Source organism: Lithobates pipiens, unplaced genomic scaffold (genome assembly GCF_037356315.1).
Source record: "Lithobates pipiens isolate NorthernLeopardFrog02 unplaced genomic scaffold, aLitPip1_a1.2 Scaffold_28, whole genome shotgun sequence".
In the NCBI taxonomy this organism is placed as follows: Eukaryota; Metazoa; Chordata; class Amphibia; order Anura; family Ranidae; genus Lithobates; species Lithobates pipiens.
Window position 1 is genome coordinate 180979145 of NW_027507789.1, and position 12098 is coordinate 180991242.

General features: G+C 39.8%; 1 protein-coding gene across 1 annotated transcript in view; it reads right to left on the minus strand.

Annotated features, from left to right (window-relative positions):
- The window catches only part of HDAC5 (histone deacetylase 5), a 163123-nt gene that overhangs the window by 150411 nt on the left and 614 nt on the right, over positions 1-12098 (minus strand). The gene's annotated exons all lie outside the window — the stretch shown is intronic.

Consider the following 12098-nt stretch of genomic DNA (forward strand, 5'->3'; position numbering starts at 1 on the left):
ATTGGGATTAATAAAGTATTCTGTATTCTGTAAGACAGTTGATACTACTTCTTGCTGGTTGGTAGCCATGCCTGCTACGATCTCATGTACTTATATGTAGTTCTATGGAAATCTGAGCATATACAGTCACTATCCATATATTTTCAATCATATCTTTAAACTCAAATTCCAAGGAAAAATTATCAGATGCAAAAGAAACATTTTTGTTGTTGAGTTATCCTGCAGGTTGTTAGCTATTACCTACTAAGTATGCATGCACTTACGTATAGTTGTATGGAAATCTGAACACCTATAGTCATTATTTATATTTATTCATTCATATCCTCAATCTTAAATTCAAAAGATCAGATGCAACAGAACCATTTTGTTATGGATCTGGTCAAGTTTTAGCACTGGGTCTTCTTGCTGGTTGGTGACCTTGCCTAGTAGGTTTCCATGCACAGTCATTTTTGATAAATATGCAATCATATCTTCAATCCCAAATTCAAATGAAAAGTGATCAGATGCAACAGATACGTTCTGTGTTGTATCTAGTCAAGTTCCAACACGAGTCATCTTGCTGATTGGTAGCCTTGTCTACTAAGACCCCATTTACCCATGTGTTATTGTAAAGAAATCTGGAATTACTAATATCAGTAGCAGTAGTTACATAGTAGGGGAGGTTGAAAAAAGTCCCAACCTATGTGTGTTTATTATATGTCAGTATTACATTGTATATCTCTGTATGTTGCGGTCGTTCAGGTGCTTATCTAATAGCTTTTTGAAACTATCAATGCTCCCCACTGAGACCAGCGCCTGTGGAAGGAAATTCCACATCCTTGGCGCTTTTACAGTAAAGAACCCTCTACGTTGTTTAAGGTTAAATCTCTTTTCTTCTAATTTTAATGAATGGTCACGTGTCTTGTTAAACTCCCTTCTGCGAAAAAGTTTTATCCCTATTGTGGGGTATTTATAAATTGAAATCACATCCCCTCTCAGGTGTCTCTTCTCCAGAGAGAATAAGTTCAGTGCTCGCAACCTTTCCTCATAACTAATATCCTCCAGACCCTTTATTAGCTTAGTTGCCCTTCTTTGTACTCGCTCCATTTCCAGTAATCCTTCCTGAGGACTGGTGCCCAGAACTGGACAGCATACTCTAGGTGCAGCCGGACCAGAGTCTTGTAGAGCGGGAGAATTATTGTTTTATCTCTGGAGCTGATCACCTTTTTAATGCATGCCAATATTCTGTTTGCTTTGTTAGTAGCTTGGCATTGCACGCCATTGCTGAGCCTCTACTAGGACCCCCAGGTCCTTTTCCATCCTAGATTACCCCAGAGGTTCTCCCCCCAGTGTATAGATTGCATTTATATTTTTGCCACCCAAATGCATTATTTTACATTTTTCTACATTAAACCTCATTTGCCATGTAGTTGCCCACCCCATTAAATTTGTTCAGATCTTTTTTCAAGGTTTCCACATCCTGCGGAGAAGTTATTGCCCTGCTTAGCTTAGTATCGTCCGCAAATACAGAGATTGAACTGTTTAATCCATCCTCCAGGTGGTTTATGAACAAAATAAATAGGATTGGTCCCAGCACAGAACCCTGGGGGACCCCACTACCCACCGCTGAACATTCCAAGTACTCCCCATTTATCACCACCCTCTGAACTTGCCCTTGTAGCCAGTTTTCAATCCATGTACTCACCCTATGGTCCATGCCAATGGACCTTATTTTTTACAGTAAACGTTTATGGGGAACTGTGTCAAATGCTTTTGCAAAATACAGATACACCACATCTACGGCCTTCCTTTATCTAGATGGCAAGTCACCTCCTTAGAGAAGGTTGATAGATTTGTTTTGCAAGAAAGATTCTTCACGAATCTATGCTGATTACTGCTAATGATACCATTCTTATTACTAAAATCTTGTATATAGTCCCTTACCATCCCCTCCAAGAGCTTGCATACTATTGATGTTAGGCTAACTGGTCTGTAATTCCCAGGGATGTATTTTGGTCTCTTTTTAAATATTGGTGCTACATTGGCTTTTCTCCAATCAGCTGGTACCATTCCAGTCAGTAGACTGTCAGTAAAAATTAGGAACAAAAGTCTGGAAATTACTTGACTGAGTTCCCCAAGTACCCTCAGGTGCAAGCCATCCTGTCTGGGTGGTTTATTAATGTTAAGTTTCCCAAGTCTAATTGTAATTCTGTCCTCTGTTAACCATGGAGGTGCTTCCTGTGATGTGTCATGAGGATAAACACTGCAGTTTTGGTTACTGAAGCCCCCCCCAATTCCCTTGTGAAGAATGAGGAGAGGAATAAATTCAATACCTTCGCCATCTCCCCATCCTTTGTAACCAGATGTCTTTCCTCATTCTTTATGGGGCCAGTATGGTCTGTCCTCCCTTTGTTACTGTTTAAATACTTAAAGAATTTCTTGGGATTTTTTTTTGCTCTCCTCCACTATGTGTCTTTCGTGTTCTATCTTAGCCGCCCTAATTGCACCCTTACATTTCTTTATGCATTCTTCATAAAGTCTGAATGCTGATGATAATCCTTGTATTTTTTGCAGGCCTTCTCCTTTGCTTTTATATGCATTTTTACATTGGTGTTAAGCCATAAAGGACTTTTGTTTGTTGTTTTAAAATGTATTATCCAATGGGATGGATTGGCTAATGCCCTTATTTAATATGGTCTGAAAGCAAACCCATCTCTCCTCCATGTGCTTTGTTCCTAAGATTTTATCCCAATTCATGCCTTATAGCAAGGTTCATAGTTTATTGAAGTTGGCTCTTTACTTTTACTAAGTTACTAATGGATCATATTTATGAAATCATACATTCACTTTCACATTCAAAAGAAGAACGATAAGATGCAACAAAACAATGGTTTGCTGTATCTGTTCAAATTTCAACACTGGGCCATCTTTCTGGTTGATAGCCATGCCTACTAAGATCCCATTTATCTATGTGTTATAAGGAAATCTGAAATCATTCATTTTTATCCAATCATATCTTCAATCGTAATTTCAAAGGGAAAACAATGATAGGCAACAATAAAATTTTTGTTGTATCTAGTCAAGATACAACACTGGGTCATCTTGCTGGTTGGTAGCCATGCCTACTTTCTTCTGGATGGACTTGCTGGTTGGTAGCTATGCCTACTAAGATCCCATGCACATATACTGTATGTAATTGTAAGGAAATCTAAATAGGTATGGTCATTATCTTTGGTCAAGTTTCAGAGCTGGCTCATCTTGCTGGTTGGTAATTATACCTGCTAAGACCCCAGGTACTTATAGGTAATTATAAGGAAATCTGGACACGTATGTTCAATATTTATTCTTATTCAATCATATCTTCAATCACAATTTAAAAAGAAAAAGATCAGATGCAACAGAACAATTTCAGGTTGTATCTGGTCAGGTTTCAGCACTGGGTCATCTTGCTGGTTGGTAGCCATGCCAACTTCCTGCTGGGTGGACTTGCAGGTTGGTAGCCATGCTAAGACTCGGGTCATCTTTCTGGTTGGTAATTATGCCTGCTAAGATCCCATGTGCTTATAGAGAAATATGAACATGCATGGTCATTATTTATCCTTATTCAACTATATCTTCAATCGCAAATCGAAAAGGAAAAATGATCAGATGCAACAGAACAATTTCAGGTTGTATCTAGTCAAGTTTCTACACTGGGTTATATCAGAAATATAACCATGCCTACTAAGATCCCATGTAATTGTATGGTAATATGAACACGTACAGTCACGTGTGATATTTATTCACATCCTCAATCCCAAAAGTAAAGGAAAAATGATTGAATGCAACAGAATTTCTTTTTTTGGTGCATCTGGTCAAGTTTCGGCACTGGGTCATCTTGTTGGTTGGTAATCATGCCTACTAATAAGACCCCATGTACTTATATGTAATTAAGATCCCTTGCACTTGCATGTAATTAAGATCCCATGCACGTACATGCAATTGTACAGAAATCTGAACATGTACATTCATTTTTGATATTTATTTAATCATATCTTCAATCTCAAAATCAAAGGAAAAATGATTGAATGCAACAACAAAATGTTTTGTTGTATCTGGCCAAGTTTCAGCACTGGGTCATCCTGCTAATTGGTAGCTATGTCTACTAAGACCCCGTGTAATTGTAAGTAACTCTGAACACGTATGGTCATCATTCATCTTTATTCAATCATATTTTCAATCACAAATTAAAAAGAAAATGATTAGATGCAACAGAACAATTTCTGGTGGTATGTGATCAAGTTTCAGCACAGAGTGATCATGCTGGTTGGTAGTCATGCCTAATAAGACCCCATGCACTTATATGTAATTGTATGGAAATCGAAAGGCTTACGGTTATTACAGTGCCTTGAAAAAATATTCATACCCCTTGAAATTTTCCACATTTTGTCATGTTACAACCAAAAACATAAATGTATTTTATTGGGATTTTATGTGATAGACCAACACAAAGTGGCACATAATTGTGAAATGGAAGGAAAATGTTAAATGGTTTTCAATTGTTTTTACAAATAAATATCTGAAAAGTGAGGTGTGAATTTGTATTCAGCCCCTTTACTCTGATACCCCTAACTAAGATCTAGTGGAACCAAATGCCTTCAGAAGTCACTTAATTAGTAAATAGAGTCCACCTGTGTGTAATTTAAGCTCAGTATAAATACAGCTGTTCTCTGAAGTCCTTAGAGGTTTATTAGAGAACCTTAGTGAACAAACAGTATCATGAACGCCAAGGAACACACCAGACAGGTCGAGGATACAATTGTGGAGAAATTTAAGGCAGGGTTAGCTTAAAAAAAATATCCCAAGCTTTGAACAATATCACGGAGCACTGTTCAATCCATCATCCGAAAATGGAAAGAGTATGGCACAACTGCAAACTTACCAAGACATGGCCGTCCACCTAAACTAACAGGCTGGGCAAGAAGAGCATTAATCAGAGAAGCAGCCAAGAGGCCCATGGTAACTCTGGAGGAGCTGCAGAGATCCACAGCTCAGGTGGGAGAATCTGTCCACAGGACAACTATTAGTTGTGCACTCCACATATCTGACCTTTATGGAAGAGTGGCAAGAAGAAAGCCATTGTTGAAAGAAAGCCATAAGAAGACCGTTTGTGAGAAGCGACATGGGGGACACAGCAAACATGTGGAAGAAGGTGCTCTGGTCAGATGAGACCAAAATTGAACTTTTTTGCCTAAAAGCAAAACACTATGTGTATTGGAAAACTAACACTGTACATCACCCTGAACAGCCTGAACACACCATCCCCACCGTGAAACATGGTGGTGGGGGCATCATGCTGTGGGGATGCTTTTCTTCAGCAGGGACAGGGAAGCTGGTCAGAGTTGATAGGAAGATGGATGGAGCTATATACTGGACAATCTTGGAAGAAAACCTGTTAGAGTCTGCAAAAGACTTGAGACTGGGGCAGAGGTTCACCTTCCAGCAGGGCAACGACCCTAAACATACAGCCAGAGTGCAATGGAACAGTTTAGATCAAAGCATATTCATGTGTTAGAATGGGCCAGTCAAAGTCCAGACCTAAATCCAATTGAGAATCTGTGTCAAGTTTTGAAAATTGCTGTTTACAGACGCTCTCCATCCAATCTGACAGAGATTGAGCTATTTTGCAAAGAAGAATGGGCAAAAATGTCACTCTCTAGATGTGAAAAGCTGGTAGAGACATCCCCAAAAAGACTTGCAGCTGTAATTGCAGTGAACGGTGGTTCTACAAAGTATTGACTCAGGGGGGCTGAATACAAATACACGCCACATATTTATTTGTAAAAAAAAAAAAAAAAAACATTTATCATTTTCCTTTTACTTCACAATTATGAGTCACTTTGTGTTGTTCTATCACATAAAATCCCAATGATATACATTTACGTTTTTGGTTGTAACATGACAAAATATGGAAATGTATGAATATTTTTTCAAGGCATTGTATTTATCCTTTTTCAGCTACTGTATAACTTCAATCCCAAATTCAGAAGAAAATTTGATCTTAAATTTGAATTGAAAAATGATCAGATGCAAAAGAGACATTTCTGGTTGTATCTGGTCAAGTTTCAGCACTGGGTCATCTTGCTGGTTTTGTAATCATGCCTACTAAGACCCCATGTACTTACATGTATTTGTATGGAAATCTTAGCACGTATGGTCATTATTGATATGTATTCAATCAAATATTTAATCCCAAAATCAAAGGAGAAATGATCAGATGCAACAGAAACGTTTCCCGTGGTATCTGGTCAAGCCTCAGCACTGAGTCATTTTGCTGGTTGGTAGCCATGCCTAATAAGACCTCATGCACATACGTAATTGTAAGGAAATCTGAACAAGTACCGTCATTATTCATCCTTATTCAACTACATCTTCAATCTCAAATTGAAAAGAAAAAAAATGATCAGATGCAACAGAGCAATTTCTGGTTGTAGCTGGTCAAGTTTCAGCACTGGGTCATGTTGCTGGTTGGTAATCATGCCTGCTAAGATCTCATGTACTTACATGTAATTAAGACCCCGTGCACTTACATGTAATTGTACAGAAATCCGAACATGTATGGTCACTGTTGATATTTATTCAATCATTATCTTCAATCCCAAAATTAAAGGATAAATGAATGAATGCAACAGAAACATTTTTGGTGTATCTGGTCAAGTTTCTGCACTGGGTCATCTTGCTGGTTGGCGATCATGCCTACTAAGACCTTTTGGTTTTCAACATTTTTTACAAATAAATATGTGAAAAGTGTGGCATGCATTTGTATTCAGCCCCCCTGAGTCAATAATTTGTAAAACCACCATTTGCTGCAATTACTTTTTCACATATTTAATTGTTAAAAAAAATTGATAACCATTTATCATTTTCCTTCCACTTCACAATTATGTGCCACTTTGTGTTGGTCCATCACAGTGATTCTCAACCAGGGTTCCGTGTAACCCTATGGTTCCTCCAAAGGTTTCTATGGGTTCCTTCAGCCTTGGGCAATTTCTGCCTCTCAGATAAGTTCCCACTGACACCATTGATCTTTTTTAACTACCATATTTATCGGTGTATAACACGCACTTTTTCACCCTTAAAATCAGGGGGAAATCGCGGGTGTGTGTTATACGCCGATCCTCCGCGATTTCTGAGCGATTTTTTGGGTTCTGGGCGGCTTTTAGCCGCCTTTGGCCCTTCTCGCAGCTTTCGGCCGCTCTCGGTGGCTTTTGGCCGCCTTCGGCCCGTCTCGGCGGCCGAAAACCGCCGAGAAGGGCCGAGAGCGGCCAAAAGTCGCCGAGTACGGCCAAAGGCGGCCGAAAGCCGCCCAGTACAGCTGAAGGCGGGCAAAAGACGCCCAGAGAACGGCCGAAGGCAGCCGAGAATGGCCGAAAGCCGCAAGAAGGGCCGAAAGCCACGAGAAGGGCCGAAAGCGGCCGAGAACTACCGGGCGCCGCCGAGATACACAGGACATCTAGGCAGCCCCATTTTTAAAAATAAAAGCTGACAACGATGCACAAGGCTGCAATGATGGACAGGCTGCATGAGAAGGCTGCAATGATGGACAGGCTGCATGACAAGGCTGCAATGATGGACAGGCTGCATGACAAGGCTGCAATGATGGACAGGCTGCATGACAAGGCTGCAATGATGGACAGGCTGCATGACAAGGCTGCAAATGACACTGACAAGGCTTCAGATGGACACTGATAAGGCTGCATTGATGGGCATTTAAATGCAAGTTTTTTTCCTTAAATTTCCCTCCTAAACTTGGGGTGCGTGTTATACGCCGGAACGTGTTATACGCCGATAAATACGATATATGTAAGGAGGGTATTCTTCCCAATGACCACAAGTGTAAGGACCATTCTTCCCACTGACCATTACACTATTGTATCATGAGTTCTCATTTTTAGGGGTTCCCCAAGACCGGAGTACTATTTTAATGGTTCCTCTGTGTTGAAAAGGTTGAGAAAGGCTGGCCTATCTCATTAAATCCCAATAAAAATACATTTATGTTTTTAGTTGTAACGCGGGGACTGTTCGCTCAACTTTGTCCGCTGAACAGTGTTTCGGCGGACAGTCCGCTCGTGTGTGGGCTTTCAGCGGACAGTTTCAGCGGACAGTCTGCTGAACAAAGTTTTTCGGAAATTCCGAAAAACTGTCCGCTGAAACTCTGTTTCAGCGAACAGTCCCCTCGTGTGTAGGCTTGTTCGTCAAACTAAGTTCCGCGCATGCTCAGAAAGGATTTACACGCCGAAGTTTGCATTGCAGTGTATAGGACGTCGTATTTTTCGTCCCGTCGTACGTGCCGTTCACGTCATCGCGCACGGTTTCAGCGGACTGTTCGTTCGTCGTGTGTGGGCAAGTCCGTCCATGCTAATTTTGAGCGGACTGTCCGCTGAAACTGTTTGACGGACAAAGTTGAGCGAACAGTCCCCGCGTGTGTACGCGGCCTGACATGACAAAATGTGGAAAATTTCAAAGGATATGAATACTTTTTCAAGGCACTGTACTTATATGTGATTGTATGGAATTATGAACACATACGGTCATTAGTCATCCTTATTCAGCTACAGTCTATCTTCAATCCCAAATTCAAAGGAAAAAATATTTGAATGCAACAGAGCAATTACAGGTGGTATCTGCTCAAGTTTCAGCACTGGGTCATATTGCTAGTTGGCAGCCATGCCTACTAAGACCCCATGCACTTACATGTAATGGTAAGGATATATGACCACATACAGTCATTATTCATTCTTATTCAACTACAGTCTATCTTCAATCCCAAATTCGAAAGAAAAATGACGCAACATAGACATTTTTTTGTTGTATCTGGTCAAGCTTCAGCACTTGATCATCTCCCTGGTTGGTAGCCATGCCTACTAAGATCCCATGTACTTGCATGTAATTGTACAGAAATCTGAACACATACGGCCATTGTTGATATTTAGTCAATCATCTCTTCAATTCCAAAATTAAAGGAAAAATGATCAGATGCAACAGAAACGGTATTGGTGCATCTGGTCAAGTTTCCACACTGGGTTATATAATTACTACGGTAAGTATTACCCATGTAATTACTTATGTATTACCCATGTAATTCTAAGGAACGCTGAACATGTACGGTCATTGTTCGTTATTATTCAACTTCAGTATATCTTCAATCGCAAATTGAAAATAAAAATGATCAGATGCAACAGAACAATTTCTGGTTGTATCTGCTCAAATTTCAGCACTGGATCATCTTGGTGGTTGGTGATCATGCCTACTAAGACCCCATGCATTTATATGTAATTGTAATAAAATCTGAACACGTACAGTCATTATTCATCCTTATTCAACTACATCTTCAATCCCAAATTCAAAAGAAAAATTATCAGATGCAACAGAGCAATTTCTGATGGTATCTGCTCAAGTTTCAGCACTGGGTCATCTTGCTGGTTGGTAATCATGCCTACTAAGACCCCATGCACTTACATGTAATTGTAATGAAATCTGAACACGTACCGTCATTGTCCATCCTTATTTAACTACATCTTCAATACCAAATTCAAAAGAAAATAATCAGATGCAACAGAACAATTTCTGGTGGTATCTGCTCATGTTCCAGCACTGGGTCATCTTGCTGGTTGGTGCTCATGCCTACTAAGACCCCATGTACTTACATGTAATTGCAATTAAATCTGAACACATAAAGTCATCATTCTTTCTTTTTCATTCACATTTTCAATCCCAAATTCAAAAGAAAAATGATCAGATACAACAGAACAATTTCTGGTGGTATCTGCTCATGTTCCAGCACTAGGTCATCTTGTTGGTTGGTGATCATGCCCATGTACTTACATGCAATTGTAATGAACTCTGAACACATACAGTCATTATTCATCGTTATTCAATTACATCTTCAATCCCAAATTTAAAAAAAAAAAAATATTCAGATGCAACAGAGCAATTTCTGGTAGCATCTACTCAAATTTCAGCACTGGTCATCTTGCTAGTTGGCAGCCATGCCTACTAAGACCCCATGCACTTACATGTAATTGTAAGGATATATGAGCACATACAGTCATTATTCATTCCTATTCAACTACAGTCTATCTTCAATCCCAAATTCAAAAGAAAAATGATCAGATGCAACAGAGAAATGTTTGGTTGTATCTGGTCAAGCTTCAACACTGGGTCATCTTGCTGGTTGCAGATCCTGCCTACTAAGTTCCCATGTACTTACATGTAATTGTACAGAAATATAAACATGTACGGTCATTGTTGATATTTATTCAATCACATCTTCAATCTCAAAATCAAAGGAAAAATGATCAGATGCAGCATAAACATTTTTCTGTGTATCTGGTCAAGTTTCCACACTTGGTCATCTTGCTAGTTGGTAACCATGCCTTCTAAGAACCTATGTAATTGTAAGGAACTCTGAATACGTAGGGTCATTGTTCATCCTTATTCAACTACAGTATATCTTCAATCCCACATTGAAAAGAAAATAATCAGATGCAACAGAGTAATTGCTGGTGGTATCTGCTCAGGTTCCAGCACTGGGTCATCTTGCTGGTTGGCAATCATGCCAACTAAGACCCCATGTGCTTACATGTATTAGTAATGAAATCTGAACATGTACGGTCATTGTTCATCACTATTCAATCACATCTTCAATCCTAAATTCAAAGGAAAACCGATCAGATACAACAGATACAATTTCTGGTGGTATCTGCTCAGGTTCCAGCACTGGGTCATCTTGCTAGTTGGTAACCATGCCTTCTAAGACCACATATAATTGTAAGGAACTCTGAACACGTAGGGTCATTGTTCATCCTGATTGAACTACAATATATCTTCAATCCCAAATTGAACAGAAAACTGATCAGATGCAACAGAGCAATTTCTGGTGGTATCTGCTCAGGTTCCAGCACTGGGTCAACTTGCTGGTTGGCAATCATGCCTACTAAGACCCCATGCACTTACATGTAATTGTAAGGATCTCTGAACATGTACGGTGATTGTTCATCACTATTTAATCACATCTTCAATCCTAAATTCAAAGGAAAACCGATCAGATACAACAGATACAATTTCTGGTGGTATCTGCTCAGGTTCCAGCACTGGGTCATCTTGCTAGTTGGTAGCCATGCCTTCTAAGACCCCATATAATTGTAAGGAACTCTGAACACGTACAGACATTGGTCATCCTGATTGAACTACAGTATATCTTCAATCCCATATTGAACAGAAAACCGATCAGATACAACAGAGCAATTTCTGGTGGTATCTGCTCAGGTTCCAGCACTGGGTCATCTTGCTAGTTGGTAACCATGCCTTCTAAGAACCTATGTAATTGTAAGGAACTCTGAACACGTACGGTCATTGGTCATCCTGATTCAGCTACAGTATATCTTCAATCCCAAAACTGATAAGATGCAACAGAGCAATTTCTGGTGGTATCTGCTCAGGTTCCAGCACTGGGTCAACTTGCTGGTTGGCAATCATGCCTACTAATTCCCCATGCACTTACATGAAATTGTAAGGATCTCTGAACACGCATGGTGATTGTTCATCACTATTCAATCACTTCTTCAATCCTAAATTCAAAGGAAAACCAATCAGATACAACAGATACAATTTCTGGTGGTATCTGCTCAGGTTCCAGCACTGGGTCATCTTGCTAGTTGGTAACCATGCCTTCTAAGACGCCATATAATTGTAAGGAACTCTGAACACGTACAGGCATTGGTCATCCTGATTGAACTACAGTATATCTTCAATACCAAATTGAACAGAAAACTGATCAGATGCAACAGAGCAATGTCTGGTGGTATCTGCTCAGGTTCCAGCACTGGGTCAACTTGCTGGTTGGCAATCATGCCTACTAAGTCCCCATGCACTTATATGTAATTGTAAGGATCTCTGAACATGTACGGTCATTGTTCATCACTATTCAATCACATCTTCAATCCTAAATTCAAAGGAAAACCGATCAGATACAACAGATAGAATTTCTGGTGGTATCTGGTCCAGTTCCCACACTGGGTCATCTTGATATCCCGTCTGCCGGTTCTCCATTTTTATTCATTTCCGCTGATTTGTATGTA